This window comes from Pongo abelii, chromosome 7 (assembly GCF_028885655.2).
Source record: "Pongo abelii isolate AG06213 chromosome 7, NHGRI_mPonAbe1-v2.0_pri, whole genome shotgun sequence".
In the NCBI taxonomy this organism is placed as follows: domain Eukaryota; kingdom Metazoa; phylum Chordata; class Mammalia; order Primates; family Hominidae; genus Pongo; species Pongo abelii.
This window is the reverse complement of record NC_071992.2, coordinates 21,411,697-21,432,279: the sequence shown is the minus strand read 5'-3', so window position 1 is coordinate 21,432,279 and position 20,583 is coordinate 21,411,697. Positions and strand designations below refer to the sequence as shown.

Sequence of the window (20,583 nt, the reverse complement as noted above, 5' to 3'; positions counted from 1 at the left end):
ACAAAATAGACTTTAAACCTCTATAGTGATACACCTCACACTTCAGCTGACTTTGTTCATGTCAATGAGTCAGATAAAACCTTTGGAGAGGTGTTTGGGGGCCATCCCCATGGAAGAACTGGGGACCAGCTGTCTGTAGACCTGAGACTTAGCAATTTTCCTTTGGAGCTTTCTGGGCCTGTTTTTCTTTTCTTTCTTTCTTTCGGTTTTTTTTTTTTTTTTAATTCCTGCATGTGAAATGGGAGCAATTCTGTGTGTGTGTGTGTGTGTATACACACAGTAATAGCAAATTGTATATTTGTATATATGAATATATTTGTATATGTATGTGTATATATAATAGCGAATATATGTATAGATGGATATTTGCTGTTATTCAAATTATAAAGACAGTTGAGATAAAAATCCTAACAACTCAGGAAGGAGGACTGTGCCTTGGTTAATTGAAGATAACGTTATTGACATGAAATTAACCGGAAGGGCTTAGTCCCTTTCCAGAGTATTTTCCCCTTGCCCTTCATTCCAGAGTATTTTGCTTGCACCTCTTTCCCATTCTGCTTTTATCTAGTTGACACATCGATTTCCTCCATTGGTATTTCTAAAAGGAAGGGACGGCTGGGGCCCGTTGTCACGCCCTGCAAGGCGCAATCTCCAGGCAGGGGCAGGGCAGGGCAGGTCTGGGGGTTTCACGCCCCCCCAGGGAGCGGGTCACCCGGTGGGACTCGCGCCCGCCCTCTCCTTGGGTGTCGTGTTCCCTGGGATGCGCCCACCATTCTCCTCGGGAAGCGGGAGGCTCCAGGCGCGGCTGGGGCGCTGTGGGCAGATGCGCTCGGTCCTCACCAGCGGCGCTGTGCAGCGATCCCTGCGGTGCCTCGGCAAGGCGGGCGTTCCTCCCTGCTGCCACCGTTTTCCAGAGTGTGCACTCTTTCCTTCCCTGGGGAAAAGAGGAGATTTTTTATTTTTTAACATTTCATTTCATGAAACCGTTTTTTTTTTTTTTTAAGTGGTGGCGCTGAACACAGTCCTTGCAGAGGGGGGCAGCACTTTCCCTCCTGACCCCAACCTGGAAACCCCAGTGTGACTTCAGCGCTGTCAGAGCATTGGAAGCAGAGCTGCGAGTTAGGAAGCGGCTCGCTGGCAGCTGGGCACGTTTCTTTCCTGCGAGGTCGGCTTTTTTGATTTGCTCTTTTTCACGTGAAAATGTTCAGCTTCATTTTTAGACACCTTTAGACTTGGTTATCACTATTTAAAGCCTTGATTTTTTTTTAAAACAAATAGTTTCCATTTTATTCATTGAAACAGGGAGAGAACAAATACCATCTTGCTTTTCGGGGTAATACTTTCAGATGAATTGTATTTTATATACTAAGTGATTTAAAATGTTCCCATTTTGTAATACCACATACATTTAAGACATGGAAATTTACAAGGGTTGCCTTCTGTTTTTATTTTATTTTAGCTGGCTTCCTATTTCAAGGAGAGACGCCAAGGTAATTTTGACCCAGAGGAGGAATGATGTAGCCACCTCCTAACCTTCCCTTCTTGAACCCCCAGGTAAGTGAGTGTTTTCACTAAAGAAACAAACCTTTGCATGGTCTGCTTTGTGTTCAATATTCTGGATATGTTTGAAATGTATGAAATTTCATTTTACTTTCAATAGCTTGATTAGTAACAAGTTACTACTTCAAGATAATGATACTTCTTCCAAAATAATGCAATTACTTGGTTCCATTGAATCCTTTTCATTCACTTTTTAAAGGCCGTAACATCTACATCTACATCTAACTTTCCCAACTTTTTAAGGATTTATCTCTTCTCAGAGTGGCAAGTGACTTAAACCAATCATAGAGCTGGAAGAGCTACACCTTTTTGAAACAGTTCACTTACATAGGAACATTTGTTCTCCCATTGGAAATTGGGACAGAATATTGAGCTTTTTAAAATAGTCACCCTGTCATCAAATAGGTACTCTAATTTTGACTTTGCTAGAAAATAATTATTTAAATACCATGGTTTTGGAAATTGAAGAATGAGCTTTCTTTCTGACATACAGTGTCTTAGAGGGACACTGTCTAGAACTCTTTGAGAATAGTACCCTTATGGATTGTAAGCTTGGTTTTAGTCCGGGGACAAATGAAAATCTCTGGAATGTTGTTTTAGTTCTGCTCTTGTAACCAGTAATTTTGAGTTTCTATGCAATAAGATGTTTTATTACATCTGACAAAACTAAACTTAAAAAATACAAAATAAAACAAGTACAGTATAATATCATTAATGTTGACGTACAATGGTATGAAACAGGAAGCTGTATATATGCTTCCAAGCTTCAGCAGAGAAGTCTTTTTTTTTTCTAGGAGTAATTCAATAGGCATAAAAATGAAAACAGGTAAGCTTCACTCGGTATATACATATCTTCAGAAAGCCCCCTTCACCTTCCTTCTTCATTTAACAAATGTCTATAGAGGTTTGCTTGATGGTTTTGCTTTTTTTTTTTTCCAAAAGTTTTGTCACACTATTAAGATAAAATAATGGAAGCCAGAGTAGTTAATGATTTGATTTTGCATTAATGAACTGCCCTATACTTAAATGAGACTGTGTGTGGAGTTTCATAAAGAACTGTATTTCAGTTACTAACAATAGAAAAAATAAAAAAACAACCTTGGCTGAAAGTTAATAATACAAACAAAAATAACTGAAGGAGAATTCCTCCCAAATCCTTTCCTAAGTAGAAAGTCAAGTGGTTAAGAGGCTTAAGTAATTCGGGGTCAATTTGAAGGGCATATGGAACTGTCCTAATCTTGGGCCTTGTGATGTTTAATGTTTTTGAGAATTACTTGGATGATGCAAAAGAGAACAATGTCATTACAACCCCATGTAGACCATAATTAGTAAGACCTTGAGATAATGCCAGAAAACAGTCAAAATAAACTTTACAAAATAGAGAAGTAGGTTGGGTGTGGTGGCTCACTCCTATAATCCCAGCACTTTGGGAGACCAAACCGGGCGGATCACAAGGTCAGGAGTTCGAGACCAGCCTGGCCAATCTGGTGAAAACCCATCTCTACTGTAAATATAAAAATTAGCCAGGCATGGTGGTGCATACCTGTAATCCCAGCTACTAGGGAGGATGAGGCAGAAGAATCGCTTGAACTGGGGAGGCGGAGGTTGCAATGAGCCAAGATCGTACCACTGCACTCCAGCCTGGGCAACAGCAAACTCTGTCTCTAAATAAATGAATGAATGAATGAATAGTGAGCAGCAGTTGACCAAGAAGGAACCATGGTGGAACAAGCTCTATGAAGGATGTGTTTAACTCACAAGGCTATCCCTATTGCAAAACTTACAGCCTAATGCTACTAAATGTTTGAATGGAACAATTAACTCCCCTTGCTGGAATCCTGTGATCACCAAGCATGCACTGGTGTGGGGTAGGTCTGTCTGCCCAAAAACAAAGGAAACAACTCATTTGCTGTCTTCTCAATGTGCATGTTGGTTTCTTTCAAGTCTGGTGAAGTTCTGCTGCTGAAAGATGTTCAAGCCCTGAGTCTACAGAAGTAAGGAGCAGTTCTGGGAAAACAAGGGCTTCCCAGGCTCCCCAAGTGTTCCCTGTCCTTCTACTCTGGTAGCTTTAACTTTAGAGCAGAAACATCCTATAACTTTGCATTTGCCCAAGTAGACCTTAATCAGCTTTGGACTACTTATTTATTTATTCTTTCTTTCTTTCCTTCTTTCCTTCCTTCCTCCTTTCCTTTCTCTTTCTCTCTTTCCCTTTCTTTCCTTCCTTCCTTCTTTCTTTCTTTCCTTTCTTTCCTTCCTTCCTTTCTCTTCCTTCCTTCCTTTCTTTCTTTCTTTCTTTCTTTCTTTCTTTCTTTCTTTCTTTCTTTCTTTCTTTCTTTCTTTCTTTTCTTCCTTCCTTCCTTCCTTCCTTCCTTTCCTTCCTTTCTTTCCTTCCTTTTTCCTTGGCCTCCCAAAGTGCTGGGATTACAGGTGTGAGCCACCACGCTTGGCCTCTGCTCACAATTTTTACGGCCACCTTGTATCTCGTCACTGCTCACTGATATATTTCCTGCCTCTCCCTACCATGAAATGGAACCACATTTCCACATCCTTAATTCCTTTCCTCCTATCAAGGAAAAGATGTGCTGCTGGCTCTCTGTGCTCCTGTCCCCTGATACTAGCTAGCTCTCTGTGCTCCCCCTTCCCTGACGCTAACTCTGTGCTCCCCCTCCCCGACCTGTGCTCTTGGCTCCACCTGCTCCTGTCTCCCACCTCCGGCCCTTCTGCTCACTCCTCCCCAGCTGTCACTCCTTGAAGCTGTGTTGGTCTCCACACTCTTTCTACCTAGCATACTTTCTTTTCATTGCTGGCCAGGGAGCTTCAAACCTCACCTCAATGGTAATGTGTTCCTGTATAGACAAGTCTAGCCTGAGGCCCAGTACCTGGCTCTTATGAGGCACCAGACTAAAGAATGAATGAGCGAGTGAATGAACGGAAAACTGAATAAAGGGATGTCTCCTCCCTGAAGATGGCTCCACTTAGTCCTCTGGCACCAACCACATTCTTCTTGTGGGCATGTGTCATTGCATTGTCATTATTGTTTGAACAGTGATCTCCTGAACTCACCCCTGAGCAGGATGCAGAACTTTCCTTTCCCATTTTGGTGATCCAGCTCCTTCTTGAGCATCTGGGGGCTAAAAACTGTTTGTACACACATAACCTTATAGGCCCTTTGCAGTTCCACTAGTCTGTGAAGCATGACTAGCAAATAACATAAAATAGTAGCTGATGCAATAGTTTTTGGAAGGAAGCAGATGTTATAAGTAAATAATAATATAAAACTATAATGTACTAACTGGGCAAGTTGCTCCTTTTTGAAAAGCCAGAGAAAAGTAGCAGTTTGGATTTTATAAAGTGGCCTTCTTTTGGATGTGTTTCAGACTTTTAAAATATTTTCATTGATTGGAATGAGGGGTGCCATAAAGTCTGTAAGCTTTTAATCAGTGTCACCTTTCACTGCTTCAATTTTAATTTATACTCCTGGGCCACCATTGGTTTTCTGCAGATGAGGCTACTCCAGGAGGTTCATACTGGCACATGAATGGGTATCCGGTGATGCATGCCTTCCAGTAGGTTTTTGTTTCTTCCTGTTGATTGATCCTTAATCAGGTGTTGTTGCTGTCTTTCCCATTCTGTTTTGAGCTCTGCTATTGGGATTCCCTTTTCATTGAGTTAAGTTCTACCTCCAAGCCTGTGCTTCGCCTTCTGTCCTCCATGTCTTATTCTCCTGTCCCATATCTGCAGTGCCTTCCCCTTCCTCTTGACCCTCCAGACTCTCGCTCCATGCCTGAGCCTCATCTTGGGAGGCAGGTAAGGGGGGGAGCCTTTGCTGAGCCCCAGGCTGGGATGGGGCTGGGCCATTGTGTGCCTCTCTCTATTGCCTTATTTTCCCTATCGTTTATAATTATTTGCTGGTTAGATGTTTGTCCTTTGGCCATCTGGCCCTCAAAGTAGGCATGGTCTCTGCATTTTTAGCGTCTAGCATATGTATGTTCCTACTTCACAAACAAAGGTTTGAAGGAGTTGCTGGTGTCTGAAAACCCTCATTAGAAGCTAGCAATGTAATTATCATCATTTGCTGCACACTTGATGGTGTACCAACCTTTCCCCTACTTCCTTTTAACATTTGTATTTTCTCTGCTGCCTTGGAGGCAAGGGATGAGACTCCAGCACTTTGCCTGCTTAGTTAAACTAATTGTTTAAAAATAAGTGAAGGCTGAGTGCTGCGGCTCACACCTGTAATCTGAACACTCTGGGAGGCGAGGTGGGAGGATCACTTGAGCTCAGGAGTTCAAGGCCAGCCTGGGAAACATAGTGAGAAGACCCCATCTCTACAAAAATAAATAAAGAAATAAAATTAGCCAGGCCTGGTGGTTTATGCCTGTATTCCCAGCTACTTGGGAGTGAAGGCGGGAGGATTGCTTGAGCCCTGGAGACTGAGTCTGCAGTGAGCTATGATCACATCACTGCACTCTAGCTTGGGTAACACAGCAAGACCTCCTCTCCAAAAAAAAAAGAAAGAAGGTAGAGGCAGCCCCAACCCGATATCCATTAACAGATGAATGGATACACAAAATGCGGTATGTATATCCATACAATGGAATATTTTTCAGCCTTAAAAAGGAGGGAAATTCTGATACCTACTAAAATATGGATGCAGTTTGAGACATGATGCTTTGTGAAATTAGGCAATCACAGTATGACAAATACTGTGTGATTCCACTAATATGTGGTCCCTAGAGTGGTCACATTCATAGAGACAGAAAATAGAATGAGAGGTGTCAGGGGCTGTGGGAGGCAAGAATGGGCACTTGTTTAATGGGTACAGAGTTACAGTTGTGCAAGATGAAAAAGATTTGGAGTTTGGTTGCATAACAGTGAATGAATTTGCAGTAGAAAACTGTGACTGTATTTAATGCTACTGGACTGTATACTTAAAAATGGTTAAGATGGTAAATTTCATTACATGAATTTTACAATTAAAAATAAGTCAAAGTACCTATTTTTATAATGATTATCCTTTAAAAGTAAAAATAATTGAAAGGAATTAGATTTTTTAGAGTTCATGGTTTGAGCTTTATTTTCCTTTGCTTAGATTTTTAAATCACTTTTTATTCCAAAATGAAAAAATGTATTTACAGTAGTAAGATCTTTGGGACTTAATTTTAGACCTTGTTGTCTTTTTTTTTTTTTCTTACAAGTTGTTGCCTATATTTGCAGTTAAAACATGATTCAAAATTACTCACTTTCTCACTTGTTTTTCTTCAGCAAAGATAATAGGATCTTTTTGCTTATCAGAAATACTTGTATGATACTTAAAAATTTTATGATTAAGAGCAGAAATGTTTGTTCTGTCACAAGCAGAGGGCGTGACACACTCCAGGGTTTGATTTGATTGTTCATAAGAAGCCAACTGCTTTAGGCTTTTTCATTTTCCCCCTCATCTCATTAACAGTCCTTTCTAGTGGAAAATCATGACTCTAAAACTGTCAATATCACACTGGTGTTTGAAAGAATGCAATTTCAGAATGTTCAGCTGACACTTAGAAAGTAGCTCTCTTTTCGCTCAGTTTCTGACCCACAATGTGATACCTTTCCTGAGGAACTGAAAATGAGGCTGGGCACGGTGGCTCGCACCTATAATCTCAACACTCTGGGAGGCCAAGGCAGACAAATTGCTTGAGCTCAGGAGTTCAAGACCAACCGAGGCAACATGACAAGACCCCTGTCTCTATAAAAATATTTTTAAAAATTAGCTCAGTGTGGTGGCATGTGCCTGTAGTCACAGCCACTTGGGAGGCTAGAGTCGGAGGATCCCTTGAGCCAGAAAGGTTGAGACTGTAGTGAGCTGAGATTGCATCACTGCACTATAGCCTGGGTGACAGAGTGAGACCCTGTCTCAAAAGAAAAAAAAACAAAAAACAAAAAAGGAACTTGAATCACATCAGCCTAGGAATATATTAACTGAAAATGAGAAGGGAGGCAAGAATATGATGAAGTTGTGCAGAGAAGTCTGGAATAAGAGACGGAGTGAAAATTGGAGTGGAGCGTAGACAAAGGAAAGAATTATAACCTCTGGAAACAAACAGTTCAATTGTTACTTAAATTTTTGTTTTTGAAACAGGGTCCTGCCTTGGCATCCCAAAGTGCTGGGATTACAGGTGTGAGCCACCGTGCCTGGCCAGATTTTTTTTTTTTTTTAACATTACAAACATGATCATATAGTCAAGTCCCCCAGAGAAAAGAAAATTTGTCTCTTTCACTAGGCAAATATCTAGTCCAAGCTGATACTTTAATGTTTTTCATGAAAATTATATTTAAGTTCTTAAAATAAATGGTAATTTGAAATATTAATGTTTACCCTTAAATGTTTTAATAAAGTGTTGTATGTTCTGAACTCACAAACATATATTGAGACTTGTTACTACGTTTTGGACTTTAAATGTGCTTTGTGGTTACCAAGTACCAATTCTTGGATTGGAATCCAGTCTCTGGTGAAAGTCTCAGTCATCCACAGAGAAATGAGAAAAATAGCCTGTTGTTTTCAAAGAGCTAATACTCACTCTAAAGGGATAACCTTTACTTTGAGGGTCTAGCCTTTTTTTCTTAATAAAATTTAAAACGGGATGGTTAAGAAAATTAATGATAGTTAATTTTTAAAATTTTATTAGTAAAATAAAATGTTGGTTTTTATTTAGGGTTCTTAGGTACAAGAAACAGAAATCAATGAGGCTCACTTAAGCAGGAAAGGAATCTATTGGAAGAATGTCCAACAGAATTGATGGGGAGCCCGCAGACACAAAATCTCATATACGATAAAAACTTGCAGACGGGGCTACTTGTATCATCAAATGTGTTTTCTAATTTTATAACACATGTGAATAGCCAACCTTATGCCAAGGCTGGAGGGTAGGTATATAAAAGGAGTAAAGGTCCTGACAGTAGGAAAATAGATTAAATTAAAATTAAAGTCCGGGTGTGGTGGCTCATGCCTGTAATCTCTGCACTTTGGAAGGCCAAGGTGGGTGGATCACCTGAGGTCAGGAGTTCAAGACCAGCCTGGCTCACATGGTGAAACCCTGTGTCTACTAAAAATAATTAGCCAGGCCTGGTGGCAGGTACTTGTAATTCCGACTACTTGGGAGGCTGAGGCAGGAGAATCGCTTGAACCTGGGAGGTGGAGGTTGCAGTGAGCAGAGATCACGCCATTGCACTCCAGCCTGGGAGACAAGAGCGAAACTCTGTCTCAAAAAAAAAAAAAAAAATACCATCACATAATTTATAAAATTTGACTTTTATTATATATATATAGAATGTCGACATTATTTATTTATATATAATATATACATTATATTACATATAGACTATAGGTAAGAGTTTTATTTCACTTTGCTGCAAAATATATATAATATATAATGTATATATAATGTGTGTATATATAATGTATATATTATATATAATGTATATATACATTATATATAATATATAATGTATATATACATATAATATATGTATATATACAATATGTATATATACATATAATATATGTATATGTACAATATGTATATATACATATAATATATGTATATGTACAATATGTATATATACATATAATATATGTATATATAATATATAATGTATATATATATGTATATATAATATATAATGTATGTATAATGTATATATACATTATATATAATATATATAATATACTATATACTATATTATATATAATATATAAAAATATATATTATATATAATATAGTATATAGTATATTATATAACATATACATTATTATATTAATATATACATTATCAATTAATATATTAATATATACATTATCAATTATATAATGTATAAATTTATATATTTATATTTATATATTAATATATACATTATATAATAATATATATTATATATTGTATAATATTAATATATACATTATATAATATATAATATATAATATATAATATATAATATAATATTAATATATACATTATATAATATATAATATATAATATATAATATTAATATATACATTATATTATATATAATATATAATATATAATATAATATTAATATATACATTATATTATATATAATATATAATATAATATTAATATATACATTATATAATATATAATATATAATATATAATATAATATTAATATATACATTATATTATATATAATATATAATATATAATATAATATTAATATATACATTATATTATATATAATATATAATATATATTATATATTTTTATATTATATATAATATATACACATTATATATACACTATATATTATATATACTATATTATATATAGTATATATAGTATACACATTAGATATACATATTATATAGTATATACATTATATATACATTATATATTATATATAGTATATACATTATATATACATTATATATTATATATACTGTATACATTATATATTATATATAGTATACACATTATATATACATTATATATTATATATATATATTTTGCAGCAAAGTGAAATAAAACTCTTACCTATAGTCTTGGAAAATTCATGTCTGTCCTAATTTGAGTCACGACCTAAAGTTGGAATGAAGACAGTACCTGGGTGTGGACTAGCTAATTGCATGTGGGCAGCTTGAGTTCTTTCTTTGGTAAATGGTCACATAACTTTTCTTCCTTTGAGGTCCTTGTTGTGTGTTTGAGTCTCAATGTTATTGTTCATCTCACTGTAATTTGATACCACATATTTTAACTCATATTTTTATTATTAAGTGCCAGATTATACATATTCGGTGTTCCTTGATTTCTCTCCATCATTTGGCACTTTGACCACTGTCCTTGAGACTCTCACTTCCCTTGCCTTATTTCTGTATTGTGACAATAAACTCTGGTCGTTTTCTCATATACTTCTAGCTGTTTCTTCGTAATCTCCTTTTCCATGCCTTAAGTACTGATGTTCTCTAGCAGTCCATGTTTTTCTGTTCTTCTCATTCTCTTTCACCTGTGTAGTTGCTTCTGGTGTAAGTAGTGAACTTTTATTCAAACTGCTAACTTCAAATTTGTACCCTCAGCTCAAACCACTCCTCTGAGATGCACGCTCCTGACCATCTTTATGGCATATTCCACCAGCACCGTCAATTCATGATGTGCCCAGCTGAGTTCTGATACTCTGTCTCCAAGTCACCATTCCAGTCCTTCTCCTTCCTTCATGAAGCAGCCTAGAGGGAGAGACAGGGAAGGAAAATTAACAGTTTCAGCACAAGGTTGGGAAGGGTCTTGAGACAGATGGGCTCGGGGAGCAATAAGTGGACTCTCATGCAGCCCTCAAGGGAAGGAATGTAGGAATCAGTCCCAAAAAGTGATGCTTGCACAGAATTCTTGGAGCATGTGTAGGAATTTTCTGGGCAGACTGAGAGGAGCTACACAGCATCCTTTAATCTCAAGGATCTTTTTCTCTGTACTGAGTCTTCAGCTCATTTGATTTAAGATGAAAACCACCCTTCCTGATGTTATTCACACTCTGTAAAGAAATCGAGAGACTTCCCCAAAAGAACAAATCACTGTACATTAATGGGAGCTGGGGCTTCCCAGCATGCAAAGGGTCAGCTAGAACCTGTGGCCCTAGTGTAGTCCGTGGGCCATCTGCAGCTATATTCTGGGGCACTTGAGAGCAATTGGGCCCCAGGCCCCATTCCAGACCTACAGAACAGAATCGTTTGAGGAGCCTAGTTGTTGTGGTGCCCCAGGAGGACCACAAAATGATGCAGACTTCACTTCCATATGGTGAACCTTAGCAGTAAGGTCCCTATATATCTTGTTCATTTAAGTTTGGTATCTTCAGTTCTTTTCACTGTTCCTGCACATCACTTACTGCAGAGTCTTCAGCAGGCTGATGACTGAGAACTTGGCGTTTGTGTGCTTTGGTACCATCACACTATTGATTGAGAGTGAACATCCTGTCATTAAGCCCACGTATTTCTGATACATATCGTATATTCTTTAGCTGTGGTGCAGGCATCCTGTTTAGTTACTGAAGCAGTTAGCTTCTTGTATCCCAAAGTGCTACATAGACATTTTACTTACTGAACATATTTGGAAATAGTTTCAAATTACAGATGCTCTTTGACTTAATGATGCTGTTATATCTGCATAAGCCTATTTTAAGTCAAAAATATTGTAAGTCAAAAAGCATTTAAACCCAATGTAAAGTAGAAAAATTGTAATTTGAACCACTGTAAGTGAGGTACGGTCTGTATAGGAAAGTCGCAAAAATAAGAATAGTACAAAGAACTTATGTGTTCTTTACTTAGATTGACCTGTTGTTAACATGTTACATCATTTCCTTTTTTTTTTTTTATTAGAGACAGAGTCTGTCTTTGTCCCCCAGGCCAGAGTGCAGTGGTGCCGTGGTGCGATTTTGACTCACTGCAGCCTCTGCCTCTCAGGCTCATGAGATCCTCCCACTCTAGCCTCCTAAGTAGCTGGGACTGCAGGTGTGTACCACTACATGTGCCTAAATTTTTTGTATCTTTTGTAGAGACTGAGTTTTGCCATGGTGCCCACACTGGTCTCAAACTCCTGGGCTCAAGTGATCCACCTGCCTCGGAGTTCTGGAATGCTGGGACTACAGGCATGGGCCACTATACCCTGCTCATTTGCTTTCTATCCATGCTATTGGTCTCTTTCTTCCCCGTCATGTATACACATACATAAATAAATACATATACTATTTTATCTGAACCATTTGAGAATAAGTGTATACATCATAGCCTTTTCCTGCTAAGTAGTATATTTCCTAAGAATAAGGATATTTTCTTATATAACAAAAGTGCAATATCAACATCAGTAAACTTAGCATTTATTTGAATTTGCCTAATGTACTGGGTTCTGGTTTTGTAAATTGACTTAATGTCCTTTAAAGTATTTTCCCCTCTAGTACTAACATCAGGGATTGCATTTAGTTATTATGTCTCTATGTTCCTTTAACCCGAAGTGTTTTCATAGCCTTTCTTTGTCTTTTGTGAAAATGTTTTTGAAGTTCACAATCTTTTTTTTTCTTTTAAAGGCTATTTTTCATTTTGGGTTAGATGAGTGATTCTTGTAATTGGATTCAGGCTATACATTCTGAACAGGAATTCTACATAAATGATGTGTTCTTATCAAGGTATTACATCTGTTCCTCATTGACAGTGTTAATTTTGATGATGCAGTTAAGGTGATGGCAGATTTTAAAAAATTGTATATAGCTACATTTTTTCCCTAAAACTAATAAGAGTTGCTTTTATCCCTTTATATTATTTTATTTTTATATTTACATTTTTTTTTGTGGAGAGGAATCTCACTATGTTGCCCAAGCTTGTCTGAAACTCCTCGGCTCAAGCGATCCTCCTGCCTCAGCCTCCCGAAGTGCTGGATTACAGGTATGAGCCACTCTACCCAGCCTAAATGCTTATTTTTCATCCCTATCAGTCAATTACTAGTCCACAATGAAATTAGCATTCTTTAAATCCCCTGTCTAAAATTAAGATGGTTTGGCTTATAGCCGAAGTTCCTATCTAATCTTTGTTACACGGTTGGAGTTCAGTTGAATAAATTGAAGATGGATGAATATAAACGCCCAAAAAGGACTATAAGTAACTATCACTGATTTTTTACAGTATGCTTATATTTTGTCTCATGGTGAATTATTTTGAAGAGCCCACACTTCTACGTTTAAAATGGAAATTGAAGTCTGTTGGTCTTTAGCTTATAGGCTGTACTTAGGGTGTGTTTCAGTAATTCTTCCCTTCTGTCCTTGAACCTCCAGACGTAAAGGGAGCAGTGGGCATAAAATGTGGGGGGCTGACCATTTGCCGGTCCTGACCTTCCACTAGTAGTGAGACCAATCCAGCTCTTGCTGCTGCTGTGGCTTCGTGAGGAGGTGGGTCCAGGTCCTGATCTCTTCTTCTAAATATCAGCTCTGTGAAAAAGAACGCTTCCTATTCTCTGCCCTATTTTGGAGATTGACCAAGAGATATAGTTGAGAGGTTCTTCAGCGTTCTTAGTTCATGTGCCGTTAGTGTCTCATTAATTTTTCCAATATCCCTTGAACAAAGGAAATACCTAATGGCTAAAAATTAAGTAGTTAGGGCTGGGCATAGTGGCTCACACCTGTAATCCTAGCACTTTGGGAGGCCAAGGCAGGCAGATCACTTGAGGTCACGAGTTCAAAACCAGCCTGGCCAACATGGTGAAACCCCATCTCTACTAAAAATACAAAAAATTAGCCGGGTGTGGTGGTGGGCATCTGTAATCCCAGCTACATGAGAAGCTGAAGCAGGAGAATCGCTTGAACCCAGGAGGTGGAAGTTGCAGTTAGCCGAGATCGCGCCACTGCACTCCAGCCTGGGTGACAGAGCGAGACTCCATCTCCAAAAAAAAAAAAAAAAAAAAAAAAAAGTAGTTTGGTCCATCAGGTATTTATGTCCTATTGACTTAGAAGCTGTTTGAGAAAATAACACAATAAATTGGAAAAAATAATAGTTTGGTCTCGTTCTCGACCACAGTGAACAGTGGGATGTGTGCATCTCTTGAGCACTGCGCGATGTCTCAACCTTGGAATTAGATTAGACACCACCTCATTTTGTGCAGCAATTGCATTCATTATAGAAACCACTGAAAGGGCAGTTGTGAAAGATATGATATCACCAAAAGGAATGTAGCTCAATCTAATGTTAACTGTGTGATGTCCAATAGATGTCTACTATTACTACATTCTGCCACAAAATTAAAATATTTCAAAGTGCCTCTGTGAATTCCCTTTGATGCCTCAGACTACCTCAGTGCACAGTTTAGTAATCATCAGTTTAGTTAAAAGAAACTTTCTGGGATGATTTGCAATTGTGTCGCCCACAGCCACTCAATTATGTGTCTTAATGGCAGGTTAGGGGTTAAATAACTCTAAAGAGAGAGATGACAACGTCACCAAACTAGGGCAGGAGGCAGAGATAGTAAGATGACATTTCAACCTAATTGGTAGGATGTGAAAATTCCTTCTTTCATTTATGATATGTCTAACCTAGAGAGGTCTGATTTTAACTTCTTGGGCAGTATTGCATTGTGTCTGCTCATCAGTGGGGAAGAGAATAGCTGTTTAACTACACTATGTATGTGGTAAGATTTTCTTACTTAACCTTTTTGGTTTTGTTTACATATTCTTTCCACAAACTGCCTGTTTTCTATGGATTAATGATTTGTTTGCAAACTATTTTGTAATTATCCACTTCAGGCATTAGAAGGATGCTGTAAATCTTCTCAAACCCCGGACTGTACTAACATACCTTTTTGTAACAAGCTATAATCAAATTAGTTCAAATTAGCTAAATCCTAGTGGAAATTAGATCTAGTTGATATGGTTATTTTAATTTTAGTTATTTGAGCTTTGAGTATGAAAAAACTTTCCTAGACTGGGCACGGTAGCTAACGCCTGTAATCCCAGTACTTTTGGAGGCTAAGGTGGGAAGGTCACTTGAGGTCAGGAGTTCAAGACCAGCTTGGCCAACGTGATTAAACTCTGTCTCTACTAAAAATACAAAAATTAGCCAGGTGTGGTGGTGCATGCCTGTAGTACCAGCTACTTAGGAGGCTGAGGCAGGATAATTGTTTGAACCCGGGAGACGGAGGTTGCAGTGAGCTAGGTATTGTGCCAGTGCACTCCAACCTGGGTGACAGAGCAAGACTCCATCTCAAAAACAAACAAAAACCTTCCTAAAAGGAATTGGGGGACATTTTGAAAATTTAGGTAGCTTTAGAATGATAACTAGAAGCTGCCTGCTTTACCTAGTCTGAGGTTTTCAGAGAAGAGGATGTTGGCAGATGGTTTTCCCTTCAAAGAAATGTCCACTGCTTTACCCAACCTATTGCAAATGAACAGAAATCAGGGATCATAACACCCTAGACAATCCTAGAAAGAATGGAATAGCATGGCATCTGGGAAAGGGCCACAAACAGAGTCAGCCGATCTTGGCTCTCAAGAGCTCTGTGAGCCTGGGATAGGCTTGTCCTGTGACATAAAGGACATTCACCATTCCTGGGCCCACTCAGTGATTGTGTCAACCAGAATGCTTCCCCACCCTCACACATTTTCAAACACTCCTCAACTACTATGCATTGAGTAATGTGTCAGGCTCCAATCCAGTACTTAATGAACGAATGAGGAAACTGAGACTCAGAGACACAAAAAGATGAGCTAAGGTAGTATATGGAAGTACAGCTAGGATCTGGGTCCTCTGCCCTCTCGCACCCCCATCTCCTGTCTTGAACTCATGTCATGCACAGAGCAGCTGAAATAATTTCTTTCAGTGCCAACCTTGCAAGAAAATTGAAATGACAAAAATCCAATTAACTTGATATTTATTTGGATTCCTAGATTTAGAATGAAAGCTTCATGAAGGCAGGGGTTCTTGTCTCTTGCTCACTGCTGTATTTCCAACTCCTGAAATACTGCCTGGTGCATAAGAGGACCTCTGTAAGTTTGTCGACTGAGTGCATGGGTACACTGTAATTTATGGGCAATGCTCACGAGTGATATTTACATTTAGGTAATCAGTATTTGTGTAGGATATAAATCACTGAATTCTTTCTGAATTTGCTTGGATGAACTTACTTCATAAGTTACTTGGAATCAAATAATACTCTACAGAAAAAATCATATTCCTAATGAGTTCTTCTCACTGGCTAGAATATGATATTAGGAATATTAGTATGATACTAATAACTTTGTCATTGCCAATTGAATACCCTGCCTATGGCATTTTTCGTTGGTGTGTATGTATATATATATATGTGTGTGTGTGTGTGTGTGTGTGTGTATGTATATATCTTTTTTTTTTTTCTTTTTTTTTGGGGGGGGTGGGTGAGGGGACAGGGTTTCACTCTTGTCACCCAGGCTAGAGTGTAATGGTGTGATTTCTGCTTACTGAAACCTACCTCCCCACCCCAGACTGAAGCAATTCTCCTGCCTCAGTCTCCCAAGTAGCTGGGACTATAGGCATGTATCACCTCTCCCAGCTAACTTTTGTATTTTTTCTAGAGACGGGGTTTCACCATATTGACCAGGCTGGTCTCGAACTCCAGAGCTCAGGTGATCCACCCGCCTCAGCCTCCCAAAGCACTGGGATTACAGGCGTGAGCCACCATTGCTGGCCTGTTGTTGTATATTTGTAATGCTGATCACAAAGGTATCACAAATATGAAACCCATCATAGCTGGAAGTTTATTACTTGTTTTAAGAATTTAAAATTCTGACTCTCCAGAGGAGAAACAAGAAGAAGAAAGCCTTCCCCTTTGATAACTGTAGCATTCCAGGCCCCCTAGATTGGAGAGTACCGGTTTCTCTTGTAATGCAGGAGTATTTATGCCCTTGCCACTAGCTGTTAATAGTAGAATAATACCATAAAGAGCATCTGTATGTAAGAAGGTACTTATAGGTTTGTGGTATTGCTAAGAACATGAAAATGTCTGGTAACCTTATTCCAGGAAATTTAGTGATGTGTGCACAGTCTCATCTTCATTCATAACTTGATGGTTATTAGTCATGACTTAGGTTTGTTTATATTGGGACCAAGTTAGAAAAGGATTGAGTTGTTTGGAGCCCCATCCTCGGTGGGGGAGGATGGGACACAGCATCCTTACCACCCATGACATTTCTCAACTTAAGAACACTGGCCTCACCCAGTAGCCTTTGAGAAGCGCTGCATTTGGGGAAAACCTGATTCCAAGTTTGGTTTACAGCTCACTACCAGTCGTAGACTAAGCCAGCGTTTCTGAACCTTTGATTTGGAGCTTTAATAAAACTACAGATGCCCAAGCCTATACCCAGAGTTTCTGATTCCGTGTGTCTTGGGCGGTGCCAGTTACCTGCAATTTTGAAAAGCAACCCAGGGGATCATAATGAGTCTGTGAACGGAGTCAGTTTGCAGCGATTGCTGTTTTTGGTCCTGCAGCCCTGACTGTGCAGCAGTGTGCAGTCAGCAAAGCCCTAAGGCCAATAACTCAAACACATTTTTAAGTGAATGTTTGCACCATACTGACCTTCCAGGAAACCTCTTGAAATCATTATTGAAGGACAAGCACGTGAGACCAGCGTTTCCCAGAGTGTTTCCTGGAGATTACTAGAGTTGTGAGATATTTTTCAAAGAAGAATTTTGTGACCAAATAAATTTGGGAAAATAATGTGTAATGGATTCCTCTCTGGTAGGGTACAATGTACCTGAGCCTAGGACAATTCTGGGAGTTCTAAAGTAAAGACTTGTTTTGTTTAACCTCTGGGTTCCCAATTTTCTTCTCCACAGAATCCATTTCCAGCTGGACATTTCTCAATCTTCTTAGGTACAATATCCCACCCAGCAGCCTTTGAGAAGTGCTGCATTTTGGGAAAAATCAGGAAAACCTGATTCCAAGTCTGGCTTACACTTCATTGCCAGTCGTAGACTAAGCCAGTGTTTCTCACCCATGGATTTGGAGCTTTAAAAAAATCTACAGATGCTCAAGCCCATCCCCAGAGTTTCTGATTCTGTGTGTCTGGGGCGGTGCCAGTTACCTGCTATTTTGAAAAGTGTCCCAGGGGATCTTATATGTTGTAGAGGTTGAGAATCACTACATTAGGAAGAGTTGTCTAAGTTGTTGTTCTTCTTATTTTTTTTTTCTTTTTTGTTTCTATAAGACTACAGTGCGTGTCTCCACTGTGTTTTTGTTTGTGTTTTCTGAGATGGAGTCTTGCTCTGTTGCCCAGGCTGGAGTGCAGTGGCATGATCTTGGCTCACTGCAGCCTCCCCATCACGGGTTCAAGCGACTCTTCTGCTTCAGCCTCCCAAGTAGCTGGGATTACGCTCACCCCATGCCCAGATAATTTTTGTGTTTTTAGTAGAGACGGGGTTTTGCTATGTTGGCCAGGCTAGTCTTGAACTCATGACCTCATGTGATCTGCCCGCCTTGCCCTCCCAAAGTGCTGGGATTACAGGCATGAACCACCACACCCAGCCCCATTTTACAACTCTTTTTGATGTTAAGCATGTTTCCTAGAGGGAATTGGTTTCATGTTGAAAGAAAACTGAGGTGATATGGGGACTCTGAGGTCCTTAGCCTCCTGGGGGCTCTGCCTGCTGTTCCCAGCCTGGGCATCGGCACAGTTCCATTGCAAATCTGGATTTGCAGGTTAATTTGAGACGTAAAGAAGCGTTAAAGAGGGGCAGCACTGTTGAAGGGGTTTCCTGAGCTCCTCAGGGCAGGTGCTACTGGGAACTCTGGTTGGAAAATACAAATGTTAATTTGGTAACTTGGAGGTTGAATTGAAGCTTTCTTGGAGAAATGTTCTTTGTATGGGTTCTTCTCATTTTACACCTCACAGCCTAACACCTTCTAGAATCTCCATTCCTCAGCACTATGCTGTGAGAAGCCAGACAGGAAGTGGCATGGTAAAATTAATGGGTTTTTACAATTACCATTCAGGGAATTAATATGGAGATAGTAAAGGGGTGTATCACAGCCACAGGCTTCTCTGATGGTTGTTTTCCAAGAAAGAGCTCAAATGACAACATCCGAGGCTGAGATGAAGTCGGAGGAATCTACCTATGCTGTGAAGATTGTCTCATTGCTTGTGGAAAATGCTCAGGTAGCTGTAGGTCTAATCAGAGGCAAGATAATCAAGGTTATGCTTTTGTGGCCCATGAGTACTTTGATGAGGACCTTTGTGTCTTTCCTTCTTTTGGTCCCATGTGGTCACTCACCTTGCCACAGCAGTTATGCCAGGATTTACTAGAGAGGGTCAACTCAAACAGCAAGCGGCTCCTTCGGGTTAACCTGTGGTTGGAGGAGAGAACCTTTGTGGGGCTGCGTTCTCTTAGCAGTACTCGGAAGTGATTTGCCTGAGGGTGGACCAGAAGAAAGGAAAGGTGAGCCAAGCACTCTGAGTGTTCAAGCACTGTGTAATCTATTTTACATATGTTATTCTCTCATGTATTCTCTTTAATAACCCCGGGAAGTACTACTTAGCAGTTCTTTATGGAATAGATGAGACCCAGCGGTTCAGGGAGATAAGATAACTTGTCCAGGGGTACACAGCTAGACAGTGATAGGACTAGAATTCAGACTTAAGTCTATTTGGGTTCTAAAGTCCACTTTGAGGTCCCCCTGCCCCATCCTGCTGTCTACGGTTGGTACCCATGACAGTGTCACCATCCCTCACTTCAGAATATCTTCTTTGCTGTTGGGCTGGATGACAAGCCCTTAATTCTGTTAGGAGATAAATCATAAAGAGATGCCTCATAACTGCCTTGTAACTGATGGTTTAATGCTTACTTTATATTGCTATCAGCCTTGCACTGCAGCTGTCAGCAGTCATTCTAGGACATACTGTGAAAGAAAACAATATCATAGCCAGTTAGAGGATCCCTGCATTCATCTTTGCTAAGTATATTTAGATTATACTTTTGATTTCTGAGTAGTCAATTAATGGTATTTATTAGCAATACTTTATGCCTAGAGTTTAGTGGTGTTAGCTAGAATTTTATAATGCCATAAACAATATCCTGGAGGAAATAGGATGTCACCATGTGATACAAAGCTAACATTAGTAAAATAAATATTAATCCAAGGTTAACCATTAGCCTAAGCTTTCTCTTAATTCAAATTCCAAGCTAAGCCTTACTGCGTCAAAAAAAAAATATTTCAGCCCAGTTTGACGTTCTGATATGAAAATCACCGTAGACTTGCAAAGGCCCAGTATGAGTAATATTAACTGGCTCCATAACTTAATTACAGAATGCCAATAACATTCCCCGGGACCACATGATTCTAAGCTTTCAGGCTTAGGAATCACAAGATTTCTCAAATGTTAGCTCTGGGATGTGATCGTTTAGTTAGACTTTTATGTTCTGCAGTTGAAAAAACAGCAGAGGTAGGTGGTCTTTCAAAAGTCACAAGGCTGGGTGGATCACAGAAATGGCCTCTTTACTACTTACTTTGTTACTTTAGTGTTGCCTTTAAT

The 20,583-nt window shown here is 39.0% G+C and overlaps 1 protein-coding gene across 20 annotated transcripts in view; it reads left to right on the top strand.

Annotated features, from left to right (window-relative positions):
* The window catches only part of CSGALNACT1 (chondroitin sulfate N-acetylgalactosaminyltransferase 1), a 358,363-nt gene that overhangs the window by 155,238 nt on the left and 182,542 nt on the right, over positions 1 to 20,583 (top strand). For 15 of the 20 annotated variants that reach the window (XM_024251232.3, XM_024251227.3, XM_063726561.1 and 12 more), the window contains one exon: positions 1,460 to 1,554. The exons of 1 other annotated variant lie outside the window; for it this stretch is intronic. The gene's annotated coding sequence lies outside the window, so the exon portion shown is untranslated. Of the gene's footprint in view, positions 1 to 627; positions 1,334 to 1,459; positions 1,555 to 13,365; positions 13,480 to 14,598; positions 14,705 to 20,583 lie in introns of those variants that run through there. 4 more of the 20 variants (XM_024251240.3, XM_024251237.3, XM_024251230.3 and 1 more) reach the window with 4 other exon arrangements.